We start from the raw sequence: 12,144 nt of genomic DNA, 5'->3' as shown, positions 1-12,144 counted from the left end.
CCCCCCCTCGCCCGAGTGTCATCAGCCTGCGCGGCGGCCGCTCCGGTAGGCGCCACCGCCACTGCCGGGAGCTCCATGGGCTTCTCCTGTGCGCCGCCGGGTGTGTGGCCGAGACCGGGGAGTCGCGGCGCCTCGTGCCCGGGAGCCATCGCTGCAGCCCGAGGCCGGGCCCCGGGTCGGGGACGGCGAGGGGAGGCGGCGGGAGCCTCACGCGGGGCCTGGGACTGGGCAACTGCCTCCGACTTCACGGTCAGTTGGGAGACGGAACTGGGTTGGGTGGAAAAGCCGGGGTGAGGCGGGAGGCGCGAGCCGGGGACGAAGCCGGTGGACTCGCCGTGCGAGCGGCGCGCGGCGCAGTTTGCTCAGAGCTGGAGTTGAAGTAGCGGGTCGTGTGCGTGTGTGTGCGCGCGCGCGCGTGAAGTAGCCGGTCGTGTGTGTGTGTGTGTGTGTGTGTGTGAGAGAGAGAGAGAGAGAGAGAGAGAGAGAGAGAGAGATCGAAATCGCCCCGGCCCTGCATTTCCCTGGTCCCTAGGGTGGTTGAAAGAAAGAGGCGATAAACCCTCTTTGGGTTGTCCTCGGTGGGAAGGGTCCGGGCCAGGAGTGAGTCCCGAGGCGTCGTCATTCCACCCCAGGGATTCTCCCGTCCCATCCCCGCTCTCTCCCTCTGGGGCTTACCAAACGCTGACCCCCAGGACCTTGCAGGATTCCCCCCTTGCCCTGGATGGTCGCCCGAGCGTTATCCCAAAAAGAGTAGCTAGCGGGGCGAGTGTTGGTAAGGGGCGCTGGCGAGGGGCGCAGTGCCCAGGCGTCCCCGCCGCTTCCCGGCGGTGGCAGGAAGCCCTGGGTTGATGGAGTGTGATCTCGGGGAGCTGTGCAGAGCTGCCCTGGGCGGTGGCCGTATAGGACTGTGGACCTTGGATATCCGGGAAGGATACCTACAAGGTGAATATGGGGTCACTGAAGGAGCCGGTAAAGGCGGAGCAGGCAGGGTATGGTGCAGATTTTAAAGAAACCTTGTGGATAAATGCAAAAAAGTTAACCATAAGTGACTGAAGCAAAGAGGGGAATCTGGTGACTTTTCCAAATGTTTCATTTTTGAGGAATCTTCTTGTTCTCAAAACAAGATGGCTTGATCATCCAAAGACTGTTTGGTGTTTCACAGATAGTTATCTTCAATACAGTTGCACAGATGACTATTGGGAGCTTGCTGTGGATGGGCTTTGGGCTAGCTTTGGGGCCCTAAGACAAGTAAAATACCACTTCTGCCCAGAGAAGCTCCCCCGCAGAAGGGCAGGCTCAGGGCCAGCATAACCCCTGAACGGAATAGTGACACTGGGGAGCGCAATTGGATGGGGAGGTGAGTCCAGGGCAGGAAATACCCTCCCACATTCTTAAGCACTGAACTGCTGAGTCCTGGAAATAGATGATCTCTTCTTACTAGACTAGACTGGAGCTGTTTCTTCTGTGTCTACTTAGTTCTCTACAGGTGCACCTACAGGGGAAGGCATCTTGCAGGGTTGGACTTTGCCCTCCAGGGAAATTAGGAAAGGTGAAGCCGCAAAGATTTCTCTCCACCTGTAGTGGCAGAGACTCCTTTGTGTGTGGCTGGACGCCTGGATTCTGTGCGGGAAGTGCCGTTGTGAGCTAACCAGGGACTGCTGCTATTAAAAAAAATGGTATTTTGTGCCAGAGATTGCTCTGAAAGGAGACACTGGATGTGGAATTTGAGTATCTAGGTTATTATCTGAGAGGAGTGAAGATTTAAAAAGTGGAAGCGGATAGACAGATCAGAGAAGACACAAAGAAAAGTCTGAGTTTGGGTACCGTGGACTCATCTCTGTATAAAAATCTTTCGATCTGTCTTTAAAAATATAGAACATCTCTTTGAACTGTTTCCCCGACAAGGGACTAAGGGGTCCTTGATGGAGAAGGGTTGACAGCATTTGCTAAATGATATTATGAATGATGTCGGACGTGTTAGGCTAAGTGGGTGTGAGAGGTGGAACCAGTGGGATGTTCATTTTAAGGTCTCCTGAAACCATGACACCCTTCAGCACAGCCAGGACAGCTTCATCCCGCTTGCTGTGATAAGGCATCGGACAGTTTTATACCCCATAAATCCAGAGTTCCTTTTTGGTGTATTGAAGCAATTTAAAGAATGTATGTTAGCCAGAAAATCAAGAAGCCAAGGATGGCGCATTATTTTATTAAACCAGTTTGCTTTCCCATCACTGTCCGATTCTTGGGAGAACATGCTGTTCCGTGGGTCTGTCTATTCGAATCTCTGTACTCTGTTAATGCTGTTTAGCACTAACTTAACCCAGTGCTTACTAACTGCCAAGCGCTGCTCTAAAACGCTTTGCAAAGATCATCTGATTCCGTTCTCACGACAGCTCTGTGGGACAGATACCATGACCTCACCTTTACAGATCGGGAGACTGAGGTACAGAGAGGGTCACTGTCTTGGCCAAAGCAGTAAGTGGCAGAGCCAGGATTTGAGGCCAGGTGACCTGGCTCCCGTACCTGCCCCCTTAGCCATTGCTTTGTGCAGTCTTCCTCCGGGCCCCGTTCCATTCGCCGCTGCAAGCTAGCGTTAGCTTTCATTCCAAAAGCAAGGGATCTGTCCACCCCTTGAATCCTTTTTTTAGAGGAGCGTGCGGCGTGGTGCTAATGGGGAATTCCTACGTCTCTAACCCTTGTCGGGAGAGCCCTCCCTGGCAGAGGAGGCCAACAACCCGGTCCCGAGGGTTGAGAGAGGCACGGAGGCCCAGGTTCCTCACACCCGGAATAGACACTCAGCAGCTCTTCAAACAATCAGGAAGTATCTGTTTGCACGCCCGTGAGTCCCTAGTGTTCTCTTGGGCCTGAAGAGAGACAGTGAATCAACACACGCCCGCCTGAAAGGAACTTAGGGTTTATTATAGCCGGAGGGCACGGGCACTTGAACTAGTGCGGGAACAAGACAATGAAGGAAAGCGCTCCATTGAGACCCACGATAATTAGACCAGGGGCCAACCTATAATCAGGCGCTAAGTGTGCAGGCCGGGCATCCAGGGCAAGAGGTAAAGAGCCGCTGCCAGCCACCAGCGGGCAACAGGAACCTTAAAGAGGTGGAGTGAGTCTGTCCCACCTGGCCTGCCTTCACTGAAGCCGTGAAAGCTGGTGCCAGGAGCTTCGGGGCCGTGGTGAGTCCGTGGTGCTGCCCTTGCCGAGAGCTCTTAAAAGCCCAGCAGAGGAACAAACATTGTATTCCCAGCCTCAAACAGGGGGAGCCAAGTTTTAGGTCCTTTCCTTTGCGTTTTCGCAGTTAGCCTTGCACTCCAGGAGAGCAAAAGTGATCTCCTGTTTTGTTTTGTTTTTTTCCTATAGCTGTTTCCTTTCAATGCTTTGCATTTGTCCTGTCTGTACCTTGTCTGAAAGAATATTCAATATAAATAACCTGTAAGAGTCTAGCCAGCAGGCCTGTGTCTGTCCTGCTGCCCTAGAAATTATAACTTATGGTTACAGTGATCGAAAAGTTGACAGGAATACATAGGTAAAGCTTATTCTCGTTTAGAGGAAGGGTTTCCACAAGTGTGTCATTATGAGAGGGTGGCAGGGTGCTTCCTATGTCTTTCACTACGGCGCCTGTGAGAAAAGGGGGTCCCATATCCTGATTAGCAAATCTGGAAATAGTCAAACACACATACACACCCTGACAGCCGTAGAAAGTAACAGAACCTGAAGTGGAAATAGGGGAGTGATGTCTGGTCATTGACCTGTTGGGGGAGGAAAAGAGGCTACTCCCGTGCCACCTTGAGTTTCTTCCTGTTTTTACATTTTTTTAAAAATCCTTGGTCTTCCTCTTTGGAAGCAGATGTCCACAGACACATGGATTCATCCAGGAAGTGCCAGGAAACTTCCACCTTTCATAGTCTTCTCCGAACTGTAACCTTCCTGGTGGGGAGAGACTTGGCAATTGGACTCGAGGCTTTCTCAGTACCTGAGACATGAGTGTCTCCGCTGCAGGGTCTGTGGGGATGGAATGCCTTTGGGTGGGATCGACTTTTCCCCTTAAGAATATGAGCCTAGAGCGACAAGTGCAGTCCCGTTGCAGTAAGTTTTCACGTGGCTCTGTACAAAGTGTACATTTCCAAGTCAAGTGAGAGTAGTAGGAAATCTAGAAAGGCAGGCCATTTGGAAAGGTAAGGATCCATGGTGTAAAGACTGTTGGGCCCCAGCTGGGTAACTCAGTTGGTTAGATCACCATCTCGATGTACCAGGGTTTAGGGTTCGATTCCCTGGTCGGGGCACATACAAGAATCAACCAATGAATGCATAAATAAGTGCAACAACAGATCGATATTTCTCTCTCTCTCTCTCTCTCTCTCTCTCTCTCTCTTTCTCTCTCTCTCAGAAAAAAATCAATAAAAAATATTTTAAAGAAAGAAAGGAACACTATTGGGTATCTATTCCATTAACCTGGACTTTGCCACTAACTTGCTTTGTGAGTTTGAGCAGGTCAGTTAACCCATCTAAGCTTCATTTTACCCTAAAATGCATATCTTACCAGGTTGTAACTTAGAACAGATCCTAGATATACAAATACTTAAACATAGAAAAATAGTTGTATTTAACTTTGGATTTTAAGGCTTCTTTTTTTTTACCATTTTATGATATGGGAAGTATTTTGATAGTGCTTCTTTCCACTCTGAAAAAAAGAAAAATGAATGAACAAAACGAAATGGCATATTTGGTTGAAAAAACTGAACATGCTAACGTTTACTGGTGGGTTTCTTTTTCAATATTAACAAAGAATGGGGAAAGGAACATGAGGGATGGTTTTGATAAAAGCATAAACATCCGAGAAATTAACAAAGGGAATGTTCAGTTTGTTCCAGAGAATGGCAGAATCGGCATCTCAGCCCTGAAGAGAGGACCTGAGCATTCGGCTCGGCCTTCTCCTGTGTTTCCTAACTGAGGACACCAAGGCCCAGGGCCGGTAACTGTCCTGCCCGAAGTCACGAGGTCAATGACCAGGAGGACTGGGAATAGAATTTTGGCCTCTTGACTCCAGGCCGTCTTCATTCTGTTTGGCACGAGCTGTGTCTTCAAAGCCCTCTGGCAGCTGCCAGAGAGCACCTGGCCTGGCAGGCGGGGGCCCTGGGCTTGTAAGGACACCGAGCCTTGTTTCAGGTCCCAGGTTCCTCCCAAGGCTCTGCTCTTGCACCGCCACTTCCGGTGCCTGGGGTGAGTGGGGTCAGCAGAGACCTGGAAGCAGAATGGCTTCCCCCTCTTTTTTTCCCATTTTACGAAAAAATAATTGACATACATCACTATATAAGTTCAAGGCATACAGCATGATGGTTTGATTACCTATATTGCACACTGATTACCACCATCGGTTCCGGAACATCCATCTTCTCATATACATACAGTAACAAGCAAAGAAAGTAAAAAGGGAAAAATATGTTCCTTGTGAGGAGAATTGATGGGATTTCCTCTCTTAACAACTTTCCTGCATAGCCTGCAGCAGGCTTAGCTGTAGTCAGTATATCTAACTACAGAGAGAATAATGTCCGTTAGAGTCCTACTTATTTAGCTTGTAACTGGAAGTTTGTACCTTTTGACCACTTTCCTCCAATTGCCCCCCCCCCCCAATCTCTGGTACCCACAAGTCTGGTCTCTTTTTCTATGCTTTTGGGTTTCTTTGGTTAAGATTCCGCCTATCAGTGAGCTCATACTGTACTTGACTTTCTCTGTCTGACTTACTTCAGTCAGCCTACTGCCTTCAAGTCCATTCGTATTGTTACAGATGGTAACATTTCCTCACTGTTGTGGCTGAATCATATTCCATTCTCTGTGCTTTGGTGTGTGCATCTCACCACTCCATCCGTCGACAGGCGGGGTGTTTCCTGTCTTGGCTGTTGTACGTAATACTGCTGTGTAACATGGTGCTTCTGTATCTAGTTTTCTGAGGATCTTCCATATGCTTTGCATAGTGGCTGCGCCAGTTTCCCATCCCACCAGTGGGGGGGGGGTCCCCTTTTCTCTTTTCACACCAGCACATGTGACTCTCTTTGATGATGGTCATTTTAAGAGGCGTGAGGTGATTTCTCATTGTGGTTTCAGTTGGCTTTTCGCTAATGTTGGGCACCTTCTCATGTACCTGTGAGCCTTTCGTATATCTTCTTGGGAGAAATGTCTATTATGGGCCTTTGTCCATTTTTTAATTGGATTATTTGGTTTTTTGCTATTGAGTTACATGAGTTCTTTATGCATTTTGGCTATTAACCCCTTATTAGATATGGTTTATGAATAATTTTTCCCCATTCCATAAGTTTTCATTTCTCTTTGTTGATGGTTTCTTTTCCTGTGCAGAGTCTGTTTAGTTTGATGTAGTCCGACATTATTTTTGATTTTGCTTCTTGTGATTTAGGTGTCAGGTAGGTTTCTGTTTCTTCTCGTTCGTCGGCAGCCGTCCGTCTCGAGAGACGATGGTGTAGCTTCTTAAGAGTCTATCTGCACCGCCGAGAATGGTTGTGCAGTCCGACTCGGGAGTGACACGGTATCTGTCTCCTCCCGTGTTTCTTCTAGGTTGTCCAGTTTGTCAGCATATAGTTGTTCATGGTAGCCTCTTATGACCTTTTGAATTTCTCTGGTATTCATTACAATGTCTCCTTTTTCATTTATAATTTTGTTAATCTCTGGCCTTTGTCTTCTTTCCTTGATAATCTAGCTAAGGGTTTGCAAATTCTGTTTATCTTTTCAACGAACCAATTCTTAGTTCTTTTTTTACTATTTTCCCTCTTCTATTACTTTTATTTTCTATTTTACTTATTTCTGCTCTGATCTTATTATTTCCTTTCTTCTCTCAACTGTGGGTTCAGTTTATTCCTTTTCTAGTTCCCTAAGGCATAGAGTTGGGTTGTTTATCTGGGCTCTTTCTTGCTTCTTAGTGTAGGAGGCTGTTGCTATGAACCTCTCTCTCTCAGAGCTGCGTTTGCTTCATCCCACAGTTCTGGTCCAGCGCTGTGTTTCCATTTTCGTTTGTCTGCGAAACTTTTTAACTCCCTCTTTAATCTCCTCTTTGATCTGTTGGTTGTTCAAGTAGCATCTCTTCTCGGAACCTAGTACAGTTAACAATAACTGGTTCTCCCGTCCTCCAGCCCTTCTTCCAGACCCTCTGAGCACTTTTGCTTTTAGTCCCTAGTTCAGTGGACCTCTTAAGTGACTGTTTCCTGAGTTAACTAGGAAAAATTAGTTTAGGTGAGAAGCCCATGTTTGGGGCAAGTTCAGGAGGATTCCAGACCAGGCCCCTATCAGCAGCCCAACATGATACCAGATTTATTAAAATGTTAAGTATTCACCCGAAACAAGTTTGGGCCTGTGGCAAAGCCTCCTGTTTAAGGGTTTCTGCTGCCCTGCTGATGTCCGTGACATCTGCTCAGGAGTTCATGAAATGGCGTTTCAACTATGTACTTCCCACTAGTAGGGGCCCAGTAAGTATAAGCCTTCGTTTGTTTAGAGTATTTGTGTGATCCTTATTCTCTAAGCCAAAGGAAAATAGCCACACCTGGTTTTGAGTTGATCAACCCAGCCTCCGTACAGATATTTCCTGCAGCCTGCACATCCAGGCCCCGCCAGCACCTCTGCTGCCCCTGCCCCTGCCTTTGCCTAAAGCTGCACGCCTCACCTGGCCCCCTGCCCTGCGGAGATCCCACCCCTTCTGAAGCCCGGGCCTGAAAACGTCTACTTATCCCACTTCCGGGGTTTGGGGAGGGGCAGGTATTTGTTTTGGAAGGTCCTGTTTGCCCCTCCATTGTGCTACACATTTAACACCTCTGTGTGAGGATTATTGTGGGGTGTGTCTGTCTGGTTTACGTATTCATTCACTCAAGAAATACCATTCCAGCAATTCTGAATTTGAACTTACACTCCTGCCAGGTCCCAGGCTACAAAGCTAAACAAATGGGACTCGCAGGTAAGTCAGGAAAAAGCAAGTAAGACTGGTCTTACCAGACTGGGCGCTGGGAGGGGAAAGGCAGGGCTGGCAGGGCTGGCAGGGCAGGCAGCTGCACGCAGTTCCTGGCTGCTTCCCCAGTGTCTTTCTGAGGCGAATCGAATTGGAGTAAAGACACCACAGAGAGCAAACAGGACAAGGGACTGGGGTGAAGGGAGCCGGGTGGGGGCCCTGGAGGAGGCGGCCCCTCCGAGGGTGTGGGTGGCTGGCAGGAGCGGTATGAGGGTTCTGGGTCGCGCCAGCCTCCTTGGGTGCCTGCCCCAGAGGCCTGAGCGACAGGCAGTTCCGAGCAAGGGCTCCGGGGGCGTGGGCCACTGGCAAAGAAGCACTTCTCGGCCCCAAGGGTTGAGTTTTCCTGATCCAAAACAGAAGAGGAAAAGGTGAACACTTCCCTTTTCTGTGGCTAGGGGCAGAGCGGCGGGAATGTGGACAGTTTGTTTCAAGCTGGGTTTCTCCCCCGTTATTTCTCAGATTTTCATTTGGCTATTTTAAGAAGCCAATCCTTACTGGAAAGCTACTTCCCTTGCGCGCTGAGGAAACTTTTAGAGCCGTTTGCCTTCATTGGTCACTTTGACACTGCAAAGCGTGGGCTGGAACGCATCCTTCAGTCTAACACTCAGTGTCTGGCTCTGCCAGGCGTGCCCTTGGCTGGTGCTTTCCCAGGTCACGGGTTCTCGCTCCCCAGTGGGGGGCAACGGGAAAACAGAGCTCCCATGTGCACCCCGTGCTCCCAGTTGTTCAAGGGTGGCGCGTTCCGGTTCCTGGAGTAAGAGCCACAGTCCACCTGCTTCGTGACCCTGCGCGGTGCCCCTCCACCGCCCAGAATGTGGTCACAGCCCCGGAAGCAGGCAGGCAGGGCCTCCCGAGGGGGGCCTGGGGTCACAGCGCTCCCGTGTCACGCGTGCACCTGCGAGTGGCTCCTGTGTCCCAGGCACTGGGCCAGTGAGAGACGGGGCTCCCTCTCCCCGCAGCCGGACTGTGGGGGGGGGCGCAAAGCAGGTGTTCCTCAAGGCCCGCTGCTGAAACAAGTCCCCCTCTTTTACAAACAGGTCTAACAGGATTTCATTTTAGTTGCTTCTCCAGCCCACCGCCAATTAGTGAAGTAGATAGAGGGTGTGTTGGGAGGATGGGAAAGTGCAGGCCCCGAAATGACAGCAGCCGGCAACGGAGGAGGGAGAGGGAGGACCGGAGGAAGGAGATGCCACACTTAGAACTGCCTGACCAGGCCAGGGGCTGTGAGGTGGCAGGCCCAGTGAAATCCCTGTGCCCCCGAGGACATAGTTCCCTAACACACTCCAGTAATTGATGTTCCTGGTAATGACTCTTAATCCTTCCAAAGAAAGGGATGTGATTGTACTTAACACAGGAAGTAGCTTATCCGGGAGGTTTACTCATGTGGAAGGGCCCGTTCCTCAGCAAAACCACATCTGTGAAATACAGCTAGTGTAGCCGAGCCATTGCCATATCACAATCAAGGATGAGCAACCGTCAGGATAGAGTACAGTCACCTGTCTGATGTCTGAACATACAGGGAGCATAATTTAATCACCGGAAGTATCTCACCATGAGTTGCTCTAAGATTTACTTTCAGTGAGCCTCCATTTCTGAAAACCGCACCATTTATGGTCACTGAAGGGCAGTTTGATGCAGCACACAGGTCATGGGGCGATGCCCCTCAGCTGCAGGTGATGGGGGGGTCGTGCCGCCAGCGTGCGGGCAGAGTGGTGTGAGCGGTGCCTGGTCACCTGTCACACTGAGCCATTCTGCAGGGAAGCTGAGCTGAGACAGAACTGTTCTTTACAGGGTCGGATAAAAGTAGGTTTACAGTTGTGAGTACCCGAAACACAGATTATTCTCGTATTATTAGTTAGTTCTGGTATTATTTCCCATATGAACAGCTGTAAGTCTGCTTTGGCCCCACCCTGTATTTGGTAGGTAACAGCTGCCCCAGCCAGGGTCAGCAAACCTCTATAAGGTCCCAGAGAGTAAAATTCTTTAGGCTGGCCGGTTGAGTCTCCATCAGAGCTGCTCAGCTCTGCCATTATCATGCAGACGCAGACACAGAGAATGTGTCGTCAAATGGCATAGCTGTGGCCCAGTAAGACTTGATGTAGAGCTTGGATGGCAGTTGTGAGAACACAGGAGGCGTGCACACAGATCCGTGTGGCAGCGGGAAAAGCCAAGAGAACGGCTGCGTCTGGAGGCTGGTGAAACGCTGGGCTTCGTTCGGTCAGCTTTTGAATCGTCGCGGGATTTCCCCTTTCATTTGTTTGGTTTTGGTTGCACAGAGTTTAGAATTTACTGGGTGTAGGTCAAGGTCCAGATGTGCGTGGTCTGGGGTTTCCTGTCCTGTTTGGTGCTTCAGAAGGTATCCCAGCATCTTTCAGTGCCTCTGGGTCGCCACTGGCAACACTAATTGCCACGGTCTTGGGGAGATCACAGGCTGCTTTAGTAGAAAATTCTGATGGTGGACATCGGGAACAGCTGCCTTTACTCTGCTTGGTTATTCTACATGTGTCGTGACTTCTTGTTCCCTGGCTCCCAGCACGGTGCACCGAGCATGTGATAGTCACTCCGAGTGTCTGCTGAGTGGGTGTTTCTTTGGACAGGTACACAGTACATGTTTAGCGGCCTTTGAATCCTTAATTCTGTGCCACCCTCGGAGAAGAGGCTATTTTTAGAGAGAGAAAAGGGAGGGAGAAAGAGAAGGAGAGAAACATCGATGTGTGAGAGAGACTTTGACTGGTTTCCTCTCAGAGGCCCCCAAGGGGGGAGCCCGGCCTGCAACCCAGACATGTGCCCTGACGGGGAATCGAACTGGCGACCTTTTGGTTTATGGGCGACACTCCAGCTCACTGAGCCTAACCAGTCAGGGTGCTCTCTCTTCGTTGAGGGCAGCGGAGGGAAAAGGGAAATGGAGCAGAGAAGTACAGATAACCTACCGCCGCCCCTGAACGCTCGCCCTTGGCTGCAGAACTCCCACAGCCAGTACTGCTTCTGAGTGACTGTGAAGTGACGTGCGTTGTCGGAGAACTGAGGTGTCACTTACTGTGCTGTAGACGGTGCTACAGGTGGCTTTTCCACAGCACCTACAGCTGGAGGTGGACTGGAGCCACCATAGTTTCTAACTGAGAAACCTGGTGAGTGACACAGTGGGCTGCAGAGTTTAAGGTAAAGAAGCAGAGGCGGGAAATCTGTCCTCGCCGTGTGCTGCAAAGCGTGCTGTGGGCAGGTGGGCTGCAGTGACCGATGCTGAGTGGTTCCGCTGCTGTCTCCGGGGCCCCGAGCTGCAGCTGGTGGGGGGAGAGAGCGCGTTGCTCGGTGCTTGTTTCGGCTGGAAGGCGTGTCTTTCCGGGAGAGAATATGTGTGCGCGGGCTGTGCCATGGACGTTCCCGTCTACAGCGTTCTTCACAGGCACCTCCACGCCCCGCCCCACCCGCGACCCTCACGCCAGCCCTGTGAGGACGTGGTAGGGGCTGGAATGTGTTGTCAGCACAGCCGAGGAGACACAAGCCAGCAGTAGGGGAACATCTTTGGGCTCATTGTCCAACATTCCTGCACTCTGCCCCGTCAACCACGAGAACAGAACTCAGTCTCTTATCCCTGGAAGAGAAACCATTTTGGCCGTGGGGCTAAAAAGCCTGGCTTGTTTCAAGAACGTCCCCATCCCAGTGGCCGTTTTGCGTTTCTCCTGGCTAACGCGGTACAGTACGTCAGAGGGTCTCCGCGGTGGCGAGCCCTGGGCCACCACGCTCCTCCTGCTTACCCGTTACCCCCAAACAGCCTCGGCGTCCATCTCTGGGCTTGTCCACGGTTTAGAGGCAGCGGCGTTACTGCTGAAGACAGTTTTCCCGGAGGGCTTGGGGCTCCCCCGCCCCTCATCTTTTAGGTCCCAATTTGCACACATCTGTGGGGACACTGTCCGCCCAGCGGAGCCCTAGCAGACGAGGAGGCCTGGCCCTGGTCCGCCTCTGAGTCGGCGCTTGCGTGCACCGCCGCCCTGGCTGGCCTTGGCAGGGCATTTGCCCTTCGAAGGCTCCCTTTTGTTATCTGTCCCGTGACCGCTTCGGGCAAGGGGGCCCCATTTCACAGAGGCTAAGTGAACGCTCAGGAGGAGGGGGGAGAACTATCGCTTTCAATA

General features: G+C 51.0%; 1 protein-coding gene across 2 annotated transcripts in view; it reads left to right on the top strand.

The window, feature by feature from the left end:
- The first annotated feature begins 18 nt into the window (after nt 1-18).
- ZDHHC3 (zDHHC palmitoyltransferase 3) overlaps nt 19-12,144 on the top strand; it is a 39,707-nt gene continuing 27,581 nt past the window's right edge. For both annotated transcript variants that reach the window (XM_090284616.1, XM_090284617.1), the window contains exon 1: nt 19-249. The gene's annotated coding sequence lies outside the window, so the exon portion shown is untranslated. The remainder of the gene's footprint in view (nt 250-12,144) is intronic.

This window comes from Furipterus horrens, unplaced genomic scaffold, assembly GCF_987537825.1.
Source record: "Furipterus horrens unplaced genomic scaffold, mFurHor1.1.pri manual_scaffold_7, whole genome shotgun sequence".
Classification (NCBI taxonomy): Eukaryota; Metazoa; Chordata; class Mammalia; order Chiroptera; family Furipteridae; genus Furipterus; species Furipterus horrens.
This window is presented reverse-complemented; position numbering and strand designations above follow the sequence as displayed.